Source organism: Moschus berezovskii, chromosome 6 (assembly GCF_049115385.1).
Source record: "Moschus berezovskii isolate FMDL1 chromosome 6, NW_MosBer_1.0, whole genome shotgun sequence".
In the NCBI taxonomy this organism is placed as follows: domain Eukaryota; kingdom Metazoa; phylum Chordata; class Mammalia; order Artiodactyla; family Moschidae; genus Moschus; species Moschus berezovskii.
The window spans coordinates 80,411,883-80,426,832 of NC_142465.1; positions in this window are offsets into that span (position 1 = coordinate 80,411,883).

The following is a 14,950-nucleotide window of genomic DNA, read 5'->3' on the forward strand; positions in this document are numbered from 1 at the left end:
ACAAGCTTGCCTGAAAACCGGGGGCAGACTCCTTGGAAGACTTTTCCAGAGGGAACAAGGGTCCAGAGAGGGTGAGTGGCTGCCCTGAGCCCCACAGCAATTCAGAACAGCCCTCAGGGATGCCAGATCATTCTCCGTTTGTCTGTATCCCACCCCCTTCCCTTCTAGATTGCTGGCTTTTAGGCACAGGACCCTGAGTTATTTGTACCTATAACCCTAGCGCCTAGCACAGCACCCAGGGCATCTGCAGATGTGAACAGACCAAGAGGTTCAGCAAGTAGAACTCAAAGCCAGGTGGGAGGATACTCCTGGGATAGGCCTCAAACACACATCATGAGATCCTCACCAAGCCCAAGAGGGAGGGTTTTTAGAGAGGAGGAAGTTGAGGCTCAGAGAAGTTCAGTAAGTTTTACAAGGTCACTCATCTGGTAGGTGGGAAGCCAGAAGTTGAGCCCAGTTCTGCCTATTACTAAACCGTCAGTGCCTCCTGGTTCTGCAGGCTTCCCTGAAAGCCTTGGGCTGAGAGACAACAGGACTGAGACAGCCCTGGACAACACAGGCTGATGGGCCTTGGCTGACTCTGCATTCTGCTTGCTCTCTGCTCCCCTGGGCCTGTCCCCCGGGAAGAGGCCCAGACGGTCTGTGCCCACTTCAGACTTGACCCCTAAGAGCACAGCCCACAAGCCCACAGCCCCTAGGTTGGGGACTTAGGGTCTGCCACAAAGGAATGATGCCAAATTGCTGTGTGACCTTGGACAACTCACTTCCCACCTCGGGACCTCAATTTCCTCCTATTAAAATGAAGACGAGTGTACCCATCTCCCAGGGTTGTTGTAAAGATTAAATGGGAGTGTGCTGAGCAGTCCAGAAGGGGAGCTCAGGAAAGCTGGCACTTAAGCTAAATGCCATGAAGCATCTGGTTTGTCCAGCTCCGACACTGCTGTTTTGTGATTCTGAGATTCTGGAGTCATGATATGAGATTCTGAGATTAATGCCCACCCCCAGGCCCCAGGCCCCTTCTGTCCACCAAGAGGTCACAGGAAGTCCTCCTTCCTCCCTGGACCTTCCTACCCTCTCCCAGCCCCCAGGCCCAGCCTCCCAAGTTCATCGTGGGCAGAAGGTGGGTTCCAGCGCCCCACCCTCTGGGACCCCATCCAGGCCCCAGCCTCCTTACCTGCCCATGGGGCGAGGGCTTCCCTCCTTGCGGCCAGGCTGGTTATCATTCTGCTGTCCCCTCTCCCTGCCCAGTCCCCAGACATCCCTGAGCACCCCTGAGCTGGGGCCCACACACAGTGCCCACTTCTAGATTGCTGGTGGGACCGGGCCCCCTCCTAGGCCTGCAGCGGCCACGGCCACGTCTGCCCACAGAGCCGCTCCCATCTGGTCTCCGGCCCTGACTTCCCACAGCTTGGTGCGTCACCCCCCAACTGCAGGACACGTCCTGGGTGGTGGGGGGAAGGGACACAGATGGGGGGTCTGCAGGCAGGAGGCTGGGGGTGGGGTGCAGGGAGAAACCTCCCAAGGAAAAGAAGAGAAATGAGGAACAGAGGACTATAAGAAACCAATAGAAAGAGAGGGGAAGCGGGGGTCGGTCGGAGGTGGAAAGACAGGGAGAGGCAGAGAGAGAAGACAGCGAGTGGGTGGAAAGCCAGAATGAGGGGGAGTGATGAGAAATGCGTGACAGGAAAAGAGAAAGGGGAGGAAAGAGCAGAGAAGGGGCCAGAGGGAGGGATGCAGAGAGAGATGCAGGCAGAGAGCGCGGGGAAGGAGGGGGTGGCAGGGAGAGTGACAGAGGAGGATTGTGCCACAGATGGTGACATGGAGAGCCAGGCAAGGAGCGGGCAGGATGGGGTGCGGGAGGGGCCGGGAGGCGGGGCCGGGAGGAGGGGCCAGAGCGCAGGTGCGGGGGAGGGGGGAGGGGCGGCAGGTTAGGGGAGGCGGCCGGAGGGGGGCCAGATCCTGTTACCCGGGAGATTTCAGCCACCCACGCTGGCCTTGGTTCTCGCAAGGGGTTGGAAAGGAGAGTGTGGTACTCAGGGGAGCTGGGGGCCGAGAGCCAGTGGCGGGATGCCTCCGAGGCCACGGTGCACACATCCCCCAGGGCGACAGCTGGGTTCCAAGGTCAGTGCTGCAAGGAGGGCTGGGAGCATGGGGTGAGCACTGGGTGGGGAGTCCACAGTGCTATGGTCTGGGTCCCCCAGCCACAGGGGGAGGCTGGGTGGGGGCTATCAGCCCAGAGACTGGTTGAGTCTGGGGAGCCCCCAGGCAGGGTGAAGAATAGAAAGGTTGGGTAAAGAATAACTACTTCAGGCTTTGGGGGCCAAGAGACAACATGAAAGCTGTTATACAGGAGAACACAAATTCCCACTCTTTGTCAATTGACAACATTTCAAATATAATAATAGTAATCGAGGACTTTTTTTTTTTGGTGATACAGATCTACCCTACTGAGAAGAGTAGAATTCTTTTTTCCCCCTTTTTTTTTGGAGAAGGGTAATATTTTGCTTCATTGGAGTTCAAAGTTAGCATTTCCTTTTATCAAATCAGTTGCAAATGGCCTTCTGTAAAACCCATCCTTAGCTGGCAGGCTGTAAAAAAGAAAGCAGGCAGTGAGCCAGACTTGTCCCCTGGACCATATTTGCCAACCCTTAAGATCTCTGTCTGGAGCTTGAGCACAGGCCTGACATGCCCCAGCTCATGCCAACAAACCATGTGACCATAGGTAAGTTGTCCCCTCTCTGGGCCATGAGGAGTTTCCTCATCCAGACCATGGGGAGATTTTTGTTCACTTGCTACATCGTGTCTAACTCTTTGTGACCCCATGAACTGCAGCATGCCAGGCTTCCCTGTCCTTCACCATCTCCTGGAGTTTGCTCAAACTCATGTCCATTGAGTCGATGATGCCAACTCGTCCTTTGTTGCCCCCTTCTCCTCCTGCCCTCAATCTTACCCAGCATCAGGGTCTTTTCCAATGAGTTGGGTCTTTGCATCAGGTAGCAAAAGTATTGGAGCTTCAGCTTCAGCATCAGTCCTTCCAATGAATATTGAGCGTTGATTTCCTTTAGGACTGACTGGTTTAATCTCCTGTCCAAGGGACTTTCAAGAGTCTTCTCCAGAAACACAGTTTGAAAGCATAATTCTTTGGCATTCAGCCTTCTTTACAGTCCTGCTTTCACAACCATACATGACTACTGGAAAAACCATAGCTTTGACTGATGTTTGTCAGCAAAGTGATGTCTCTGCTTTTTAATAGGCTGTCTAGGTTTGTCACAGCTTTTCTTCCAAGGAACAAGCGCCTTTTAATTTCATGGCTGCAGTTGCCATTCACAGGGATTTTGGAACCCAAGAAAATAAAATCTGTCACTGCTTCCACTTTTTCCCCTTCTATTTGCCACAAAATGATGGAACCGAATGCCATGACCTTCGTTTTTTGAATGTTGAGTTTTAAACCAGCTTTTTCACTCTCCTCTTTCACCTTCATCAAGAGGCTCTTTAGTTCCTCTTCACTTTCTGCCATTAAAATGGTATCATCTACATGTCTGAGGTTGCTGATATTTCTCCTGGCAATCTTGATTCCAGATTCTGGGCAGATGAGACTCAATCATCTCTAAGTTCCTCTTTCAACAAGGACATCATAAGTGCATCAGTATCAGGTAGTAACAACAGCTCTTTGGGCTTCCCTGGTGGCTCAGCTGGTAAAGAATCTGCCTGAAATGCAGGAGACCTGGGTTTGATCCCTGGTTTGGGAAGACCCCCTGGAGAAGGGAACGGCAACCTATTCCAGCATTCTGGCCCGGAGAATTCCTTGGACTGTATAGTCCATGTGGTCGCAAAGAGTCGGACACGACTGAGTGACTTTCACTTTCATATCTTTTATGAAGCCTGCATCCCCAACCGGCTGCATCACCAAGCCTTGTGGCCACCACACCACCAGTGGTGAGCAGTGTTACATATCCAATTTCCAGATGGAGAAGCCAGGGTCAGAGAGGACAAGCAGTTTGCTCAGATCACACAGCTAGTGAGTGGAGAGGCAGTGACTTCGTGCCAAAGACATCTTCTTAAGTAACTTGCCCACTTGGGTGGCCTGACCCCTTCTCAGAAGGCAAGGGGAGGTAAGAGCCAGAAAGGGAGGAAAGTAGGGAAGGAATCTTTATTGAGCACCTACTGTGTGCCAAGCCCCTTTCCACACTGGGCCGTTCCTCAGGACCAGGGCTGGACTGACTCTGTGGCTAGGTCCCCAGTGCTTGTGTGTTACAGACCCTCAGAGAGCCAGCAAGACAATGCCTGCAGAGGTGGTAGTCAACACACAGTAGGACTATGGGGGACACAGCGCTTCTGCCTAGAGCCCATTCCCCAACAAGGCTCTCCCTCCAGGCATCAGGGATCTGTGTGCGCAAGTTCAAAAGAGGCAGGTAGGCTCTGAGACTCCTAGGAATGAGGGGTGACATCAGAGACACTGACCCTCTCTCACCCAAGGCCCTCCAGCAGCTTCTCAGAAGCTCACAATAAAGCCTAGTCCCTGAAGCCCAGCAGGCTTTACACCCTCCCAGCGTTGCTGCCTGCCCGAGTCTCTCTGCTGATTTCCTTCACCTACCTGTGGGTTAGGCACACCCAGCCTCTTTCAGTCGCTCTTCTGTTCTGCCCTCCATTTATTCATTAGACGGGTGATCTCAGAAAGCCTTCTGCTGGTGAGAGAGATGGGGCATGAAGGGCTGTGCTCTGTGCTGAGGTGAGGACCTGCTTGCGTGTTTGAGGGACCAGGAGGAGACCAGCATAACTGGAGAAGAGGGAGGCAGGGAGGCCGCCGAGGCCAGAACACACAGGGCTTTGTCATCTCAGGCCGAACGTGTTGGGAGTCAGACAGGACGTGAGCAGAGGAGTCTTGTGATCTGGCGCATGGTTTTCAGAGGCTCACCAGTCCGGAGCCGGTGAGAAAGTATTGGTCATCCTCAGGGCTTTTGCACAGGCTACGCCCCTTGTTTGGATACTCTCCATGTCTTCTGTGCTGGGCTGTGAGCTCCAGAAGAGCAGACTCTGTGTGTGTCCCCATGGTGTCCCCAGACCTGGCACCAGCCTTGCACTGTACGTTCAATGAGGAGAGAATGGATGGATGGATGGATGAATGGATGGATGGATGGATGGATGGATGAATGGGTAGCTGCAGTGAAGGGAAGAAGGGGAGACCAATCCGCTGAACATCAGCTGGAGGTTGAAGTGGTGGTGAGGGATACCAGGCACCAGGTTAGGGGAAGTGTGACCTGAGTCAGACACTGATTCCACTCAGGGAGTCTTCCCTCAACAGGAGTGGCCCTGGAACCCCCCATCAGCCCCTCCTCCTAGGGATAGCAAGGCAGAAGGAAGTGCAACCCCACACCTGTGAGCTCTGTGAGTGGGACACTGTGTCTGGGAGCTGTGAGGTGGCCCCGCCCTGCTTGGCACTGAGGCCCATGGTGCACCTCTAACCTGGGCCTGAACCTGGCACCTTGGTCTGTCACATCTACCTCGTGTCCTGGCGGGGCTGTCGAGCCCACCTCCCCAAAACAGAACAATGCTATGTCTCCCCCATCAGACTCTGACCTCCTCAAACCTAGGGTCATGCCTCCAGCCTCAGCCTAGAGGGCTCCCCAAGACTGACTGTGTCTCTGCCATCAGATGGATGGTTTTCCAAAAACTGGGGCCCAGACTCCTCCTATTCCTGAGAAGCAGGATAGATCCTCCTCCTCCTCCACAATACACAGGTTAGAGCCGGCCACTGGGTAGCTACTGATGCTGAGGTCTGTCCTCTCAACTAAGAAGAGATTAGCCAAAACCCCTTCCCAGCCCAGGCGCGGGGGTTTCGTTGTCACTGGAGTCCCTATCACAGCTGTCCTGGCTCAGAGGGTAAAGCGTCTGCCTTCAATGCAGGAGACCCGACCTGGGTCGGGAATATCCCCTGGAGAAGGAAATGGTAACCCACTCTGGTACTCTTGCCTGGAAAATCCCATGGACCAAGAAGCCTGGTAGGCTACAGTCCATGGGGTCGCAAAGAGTCGGGCACAACTGAGCAACTTCACTTTCTCTTTCTTTTCTGGTTCGTCAGCCCCTGCTGTGTCCTCCTGGGGCTGAATCTCAGCTTTGCCACTTATTGACTGTGTGACCTCGGATATGTGTCTTAACCCCTCTGAACCGCAGTCCATCGTCTTAAACACCTACTGCACAAGATCACAGGGAATGATAATTAGTTAACTCTTTTACCCAGCAACAGTTCCCAGGGACACTTCCTGCAGTCGAGAGAGATGGGTTAGCAGACTGGGCTGGTGAGTCTGAGTCCCTGATCTGCTTCAGTCAAGCAGCACGACTTTGAGAAACTTGTCTGCAAACCTTCTTCTTCAGTATCATGTGCCCCCACTTCCCACCCAGCCCCAAAGTTTCATGAAAAGGTCAAATGAAGGAAATGCCTGTCAGCTTGCCTCTGCCCCTCCCGGCACCAAGCCTTATTGCTTTTACTTAAAACTCTCATCTTTCTACCTGTCCCCTGCTCTCCATCCTGAAAGCTCCCTTCTGGGCCAGACTACCAATACCTCTTATTTGTCCACCTGCTTCTGCCCTCATCCCCTCCTCACCAAGGAAAAAGAGTCTGTTAAAAATAAGTCATGTCAGTTGCTTCCGCCTTGAGACCATTCTAAGGCCACCTGTAACTGTACAATGAAAGCCATGGTCCCCACCATGGCTGGGTACCCATTTAAGCTGCCTCTGCCTGTGTCTCTTCCCACTCACCCTTCCTCTCTTTCTAAAAGAAATAACCTTCAGGGAAAACACATATGCTCCAGGCCCTTTGCATAAGCTGTTCCCAGGCTCTCTCACCATCCTTCAACAGGTTTAGGGTGTCAGATGCTCATGGAAGCCTTCTCTGAAGCCTTTTTATCCTCTGAACTTGCTCCTCTGTGCTTCCTTTTTATCTGTAATACAATTATTTTTCATTTGCCTTTATTAAAATACTGTTTGCAAGTATATGTTAAAAACCAATGGTGCTAAACAGATTTGTAACAGCAAAAACAATGGGAGTTCTCCTTTGGCCCTGATCCATTCTATATCCCAGAGGAAATTTCACCCCATTAGCTATTTCTCCTAGTATTTGTCTCCATTTTGTTAAATACCCCATTTATTTTTCTATCACTTTAATCCCCAGTTTTACCCATCGAAACTGACTTCATATTATGGTAAAAAGATTTTAGACTTCTTGCACACTCTAGTCTCTTTTCCCCATCCTCTCAACATAACATACTTTCTGTTAAATGCATATTCAGTGTTTCTGCTATTAATTCAATGTAAATATTATTCCCTGCTCAGCCAGGAGTTAATAATTGTCTCATTTTTTTCATTTGCTTCAGTTCAGCTCAGCTTCTCAGTCATGTCTAACTCTTTGTGACCCCAGGGACTGCAGAATGACAGGAATCCCTGTCCATCACCAACACCTGAAGTTTACTCAAACTCATGTCCATTGAGTTGGTGATGTCATCCAACCCTCTCATCCTCTGTCGTCCCCTTCTCCTCCCGCCTTCAATCTTTCCCAGCATCAGTGCCTTTTCAAATGAGTCAGTTCTTCACATCAGGTGGCCAAAGTATTGGAGTTTCAGCTTCAGCATCTGTCCTTCAAATGAATATTAAGGATTGATTTCCTTTAGGACGTACTGGTTGAATCTCCTTGCTGTCCAAGGGACTCTCAAGAGTCTGCTCCAACACCACATCAATTCTTCAGCACTCAGCTTTCTTTATAATCCAACTCTCACATCTGTACATGACTACTGGAAAAACCATAGCTTTGACTAGACAGACCTTTGTTGGCAAAGTAGTATCTCTGCTTTTTGATATGCTGTCTAGGTTGGTCATAACTTTTCTTCCAAGGAGTAAGTGTCTTTTAATTTCGTGGCTGCAGTCACCATCTGCAGTGATTTTGGAGCCCCAAAATATAAAGTCTGACATTGTTTCCACTGTTTCTCCATCTATTTGCCATGAAATGATGGGACCAGATGACATGATCTTAGTTTTCTGAATGTTGAATTTTAAGCCAAATTTTTCACTCTCCTGTTTCACTTTCATCAAGAAGCTCTTTAGTTCTTCTTCACTTTCTGCCATAAGGGTGGTGTCATCTGTGTATCTGAGATTATTGATAGTTCTTCTGGCAAACTTGTTTCCAACTTGTGCTTCATCCAGTCCAGCATTTCTCATGATATACTCTGCATATAAGTTAAATAAGCAGGGTGACAATATACAGTCTTGAAGTACTCCTTTCCCAATTTGGGACCAGTCTGTTGTTCCATGTCCAATTCTAACTGTTGCTTCCTGACCTGCATACAGGCTTCTCAAGAGGCAGGTCAGGTGGCCTAGTATTCCCACCTCTCGAAGAATTTTCCACAGTTTGTGGTGATCCACACAGTCAAAGGCTTTGGCATAGTCAATAAAGCAGAAGTAGATGTTTTTCTGGAACTCTCTTGCTTTCTCCATGATCCAGTGGATGTTGGCAATTTGATCTCTGGTGCCTCTGCCTTTTCTAAAACCTGCTTGAACATTTAGAAGTTTATAGTTCACGTACTGATGAAGCCTGGCTTGGAGAATTTTGAGCATGACTTTGCTAGTGTGTGAGACGACTGCAATTGTGTGGTAGTTTGAGCATTCTTTGGTATTGTCTTTCTTTGGGATTGGAATGAAAACTGACCTTTTCCAGTCCTGTGGCCACTGCTGAGTTTTCCAAATTTGGTGGCACATTGAGTGCAGCACTTTCACAGCATCATCTTTTAGGATTTGAAATAGCTCCACTGGAGTTCCATCACCTCCTCTAGTTTTGTTTGTAGTGATGCTTCTTCCTAAAGCCCACTTGACTTCACATTCCAGGATGTCTGACTCTAGGTTAGTGTGAGTGATCACACCATCGTGATTATCTGAGTCATGAAGATCTTTTTTGTACAGTTCTTCTGTGTATTCTTGCCACCTCTTCTTAATATCTTCTGCTTCTATTAGGAATTTTAGGAATCAGCAAACTAAAATGGACTGGAATGGGTGAATTTAACTCAGATAACCATTATATCTACTACTGTGGGCAGGAATCCCTTAGAAGAAATGGAGTAGCGGTCAACAGAAGAGTCCGAAATGCAGTACTTGGATACAATCTCAAAAACGATAGAATGATCTCTGTTCATTTCCAAGGCAAACCATTCAATATCACAGTAATCCAAGTCTATGCCCCTACCAGTAATGCTGAAGAAGCTGAAGGTGAACGGTTCTACGAAGACCTACAAGACCTAGAACTAACGCCCAAAAAAGATGTCCTTTTCATTATAGGGGACTGGAATGCAAAAGTAGGAAGTCAAGAAATACCTGGAGTAACAGGCAAATTTGGCCTTGGAGTACAGAATGAAGCAAGGCAAAGGCTAACAGTTTTGCCAAGAGAACGCACTGGTCACAGCAAACACCCTCTTCCAACAAAACAAGAGAAGACTCTACACATGGACATCACCAGGTGGTCAATATTGAAATCAGATTGCAGCCAGTGATGGAGAAGCTCTATACAGTCAGCAAAAACAAGACCGGGATATGACTGTGGCTCAGATCATGAACTCCTTATTGCCAAATTCAGACTTAAATAGAAGAAAGTAAAGAAAACCACTAAACCATTCAGGTATAACCTAAATCAAATCCCTTATGATTATACAGTGAAAGTGAGAAATAGATTCAAGGGATTAGATCTGATAGAATGCCTGAAGAACTATGGACTGGAATTCGTGACACTGTATAGGAGGCAGTGATCAAGACCATCTCCAAGAAAAAGAAATGCAAAAAGGCAAAGTGGTTGTCTGAGGAGGCCTTACAAATAGCTATGAAAGGAAGAGAAGCGAAGGGCAAAGGAGAAAAGGAAAGACATACCCGGCTGAATGCAGAGTTCCAAAGAATAGCAAGGAGAGATAAGGGTTTGCTTAGGGTTTTTTAAATCTAGTTTTCTTGGGCTAGGCTTTTCCATACAGTCCTGAAGCTCCATAAAAAACCCACAGTGAAGTTTTCAGGATTTATTCTCAGTGATAATTTTTTCTTGGAGACTCCTAAACTCCTCCTCTCTGACATCCCGGAATTCTTTCTCCACCGTCATATCTGGGATTCCCTTCCTTTTTTTCCTGTATTGGATCCTGTTTCTTGAATCTGATGTCTTCCTCTTTAATGGCTTACTCCCTTATTTTGTCGGCATACATCCTCCAGTAACTTCCTGAGAAAGGATGTAGGCTTGAAAACCATTAACTCTTCTCTTGCCCTTGTTGATGGCCCAGCTGGGCTTAGAATTCTAGGCTGAAAATCTAAACTGACTCTAGATTGGCAAAGGGTAGTTGTCCAGGTCTCTAGCTTCAAGCTGTATTCTTGTCTTCAATCTTTTGTGTATAACTTTAGGTAACTTTAAATATCACTCTGGAAGCTTCTAGGATCTTTGCTTTATCCCTAAATTTCTAAAATTTTATAATGCTAGGGTTGTCCTCACCACCCCCAAGTGTTTGGGGACACTCAGTGAACCATTTTAATCTGAAGATTTATATTCTTAAGTTCTAGGAAAGATTTTATTATTATTATTATTATTTCATGCTGGAACTTTTATTATTTTACTATTGGTCTCATAGATTAATCCTTTAGTTTTCTTGTTGTTTACTTTTACCATATCATCTATCTTCTGAAGGATTCTCTCTCTCTCTTTTTTAGTCTATTTTATCTTCCAACTCTTCAATTTTTAAAAATTTTCATCAGCACATTTTTAATTTCTAAGAGTTCTGTTTCCTGATTATTGCTTTGTTTGGCATTCTGTATTTATTTGTGGATATAACACATTTCCTTTTCTCTCTAAGGATAGCAATGGTAGTTTCTTTGAAGGTTTCTTCTGATCACTACAATGTCTCTATTTCATGCTAGTTCCTTTTTTTCTATTTGTTTGATTGGATCTCTTTCATGTTAGAACTTTTCTCAATTAACTAGTCCTCTTTGGTTATCCATTCATTTTGCAGAATAAAGCATTAAAAATTGTACCAGAAACTCTATGTAGGAAGGCAGGACTTGCAAAATAGTGAACATTTCTGTAGGAACAGCTGGATGTTTTGTCAAGAACATTCAGATGTCACCAGCTGTCACCATCTATAAGGCTTTTCACTGGGATGGTCAAAGCCTGTCCATGGTTTCCTATTTGGGATGAATGTATGCCTGGGTGCTTGCATTCCTAAACTGGGTAAGAGAAGGAGGCTGGGATCTTCTCTGGTAAGTCTTCAGACTTTCATCGAATCCTCTCTTATCAGTCAGCTACTACTGTGTAACAAACAACCACAAAAATTCCCTGTGGTGCACAACAATGAGCTTTTATTTCACTACACACCTTCAGGTTAGCTGGGATTGGTTGATCTAGGCAGGGCTTAGATAGGCTGGTCTGCTTTGAGCTGCAGGTCTACAGGTCATCTGGACATTCCTGCTCCCTGTTTCTTATGTACTCTTGGAAATGGCAGGCTTCCTGAGATTTCTTTCATCAGCACAAGAGAACATGGTGCAAGCACATCAAGCCTCTCCTTTTGAGGCATATGCTAACATCCCATTTGGCCAAAAGCAAGTCACACAGGCAAGGCAGCATCAGCAGAGTAGAGAAGCACACTCCTTCCCCAGAGGGAGAGGAAGGAGGGAGTGATTATCTGTTAAGTGTAATCAAATCTACCACATCCCCAGTAATCGGTTTAGGGCCTCACCCCATCTGCTTTGTGGCTAGTGTCCTCGGGTTCAGAACTCTCTGGTTGGATTTCCCTGCCTGGTTAGGGAGGGGTGGTTGCTGGGTGCATAGTGCAGGGGAGAGGACCAGGGAGTCTAACTACTTACACAGACTTCCAAACAACCCCCTGTTTTCAGCCTCCTTCCTAACCATCTGTGGTACCTGGGTCTGCCACTTTGGAGCCCCCTCGCAGTTCTGTAAGGCCAGTTGGTTGCATCTCTCCTGTCTCCAACCCCCCACCCCACCCCACCATGAAAGAGCAGGCACTTAGATTTGTCTTTCCTGGGCTCTGTTAAATCATTTACCACCCCTCCATCTGCTCTTCATGCTTATGTGCTGCGGTTTGGGGCCACAGGTGTCTCCTGGTTTCTTTGAAGATGAGAGTTTTGTGTTTCTGTTTCATGTTCCTTATCATCAGGCTGCTTTTTGCCCAGGGGTGAGGGGGTGGAAGAATCTCTACCTGGCACCTTGAAACCAGGGTCTCTTCCTTTTTCTGTTGAATACACTTTTGTGGCATGTTGCTCAAACCCTGTGGCAGGTGTTGAGTTACACGTCTGTCTTCTGAGCCTCTGGGGAGCAGGCGGCTGGGTCTCACCCCTCATTGCCCCTCCAGCTCCCAGCACTTGGCACAGAGTGTACTGTTAGCATACGGGAAATGAATTGAACTGAACTTCAGACTACATGGATGACTGCTCATCTTTCACTTTCTCAAAGCCTTCCAAAGTCTTCTAGAACTATCCTAGATCTCTGTTTCACTCCCCAGAGCCTACTCTGCCCTGCCTCCCACATCCCATGAGGCCTACCTAGATGGAGTCAATTGGCCCCAGTGGTGAATATTTCTTGGGCAGTGGAGGAGTTAAGAGGGTAGGGAGGAGAGTTAAGAGATCAAAGGAAGAGTCAGCAGGGACTTTGGCCCCAGAAGAGGCATGGTTTCAGTATACCATCATATTGTCTTTCATGATCCTGTGAGACGGCTGGGCTCACTCGTCTGGCTCTTCTGTTCCACAGGACGTTGGCCAGGGCTGCAGTCATCTGGGGACTCTATTGGGCATTCAGGATGGCTCCCGCACATGACTGATGCCTTGATGAGGATGCTGAAAGGCTGGGCTCAGCTGGGACGCTGGAAGGATTGGGTCTTTCTCTCCTTTAAAGTCCATTTTTTTGTCTGCTTGTTCATTTATATCAACAACAGAGGAAGATGCCAGGTGCCTGCTAGGATCACGGTGACCCTACATCGAGGATTCTGAGTGGCAAAATTATATTTGTAAATGAAGATGATCTCCCAGGATGCCTGATGGAGGTTAGACAAGAAGGGGGAGTACAGGCAGGAAAGCTTGTGAGGAGGCATAGCTACTGTCCAAGGGATGACTGCAAGGCCTAGAGCAGGAAGTGATGATGGGCCAGATGACAGGGTAGGTTTAACAGATATTGGAAAGCTGAATTTTCCAGTCTTGGGGACCAGTGAATGCTGGGAGCACAGAATGGGAAAAGCCAGGAGGATCCCTGGCCTCTGTTTTAGAAGAAGACACAAGGATAAGCCAGACTCCAAGACAGAGAGCCCCAAATGAAGTAGGCTTATCTGGCAGGTGCTCTCCTGCCCATCAGGTGATGATTTCATTGCAAGAGGCCAATCCCTGATACCCAGTCCAAGCCTGACAGTAGCAGGGTGCTTGGGAGTGGCTGCTGTCAAATGAGTGAACGTCACCATGTTGTCAGCTCTTCCCATAACTAACAGTTCTTCCTGTTTCAAAATTCTTCACTGACTTTCCTCAAGGTTTCTCTTTTCTTTCTGAAGGCCTTCTGGTCCTCAGCCAATTTGCAAAGCAGAAACAAGTGACTCAACCAACATCCAGCAAGTTCTGGAAGCAATGATACAGAGGAAGGAGCACAGAGCTAGGAGTCCTAAGACCTCAAACTAATAGTAACAGGAGGCATGACCAACAGCAGCATAAACAAGTAAGTGGTTTCATTTTTGCTCTGTCCCCTTAACAAAGCAGCCATTGGCAGTAGTTCAGCTGCTGACCGAAGTTCTGAGGAATCCAGGCTTTTATCTTTCTGCTTCTCCATTCTTAGCATGTTAGGTTGCATTTTTCTGTTTGTGGTTTCAGGTTCATAAGATGGCTGTTGCAGCTCCAGACATCTCATCAGAATTCATTAGAGAAGGAGCCAGGACACAGGGCCGTGTTGGTTGGTTCTATCATTTTTTTATGGAGGAAAACCGAAACATTCACAGAGGCTGCCTCTCCAACTACTTTCATTTTATGTCTTATTGGCCAGAACTGTATGAACTTGGAACTCCAGCTGCAAAGCAGGCTGGGAACAAGTATTTTTGTCTGGGGCTAGATACATTGCTGTTCTGAACACAACTAGGATTCTGTTAGCAAGGAGGCTGCAAGTCGTGGTAGTGGGTTGAAAAGTACAGTGTCTGCCTTAGTGAATTGAGCCCTAACTCCTATGTCTCTGTTTCCTTCTTTGCAAAGCAGAGTTGTTAGTACTACATTGGGAGGCTGCCAGGAGAATTGAATGAGATCCTATGTGCTAGGTGAAACCACACAATGGTGAGAGTATTTATTTCCTGACTTTATTACTGTTTTATTTATTATAAAACAAGGACTGTATTCTCTGGGGTAGGCTTGGTAGAAGAGGTACCTGGCAGAGGAGGTGTGAGCATAGGAGAGAGGAAAGCAGGGTGTGGCCAGGCCTGAAGCCACCGGGATGGTCCTGGATTTATCCCAAGGCCCCGGAAGGGCAGGGAACAGAAAGAGGTTCTTCTCGATTCTGGCCTACTGGGAAAGGCCTTCTCATGGCTCTTAAACATTGGACATCTTAAGAGTGTGGGTTCTGACCCATACATATCTGTGTTTGTGTTGTGCGTGCTGGGGGTGGGGTGAGGTAACCGTGTTAATGGTTTTTTGGTTTGTTTCAGAAGAGAGGTAACCTTAGAAACATAACAACCTTGTCTGAACTGAAACTGAGAAAGACCATGGGGCTTCCCTGCCTACACCCCATCCCTTTCTAGACGGTGGGGCTCTCAAGAGGGAAGGACAGTGAGCTGAGATTTGCATCAGAACTTCAGGTCTTGGGGCAGTGGAAGTGGCCAGGAGCCCTGGGGGAGCCAGAAATGGAAATTCAAAGCATTTCACTGGCTGGGAATTGGGAGACTGCTGGGTTGTCAGGACAGGGTCTCATATC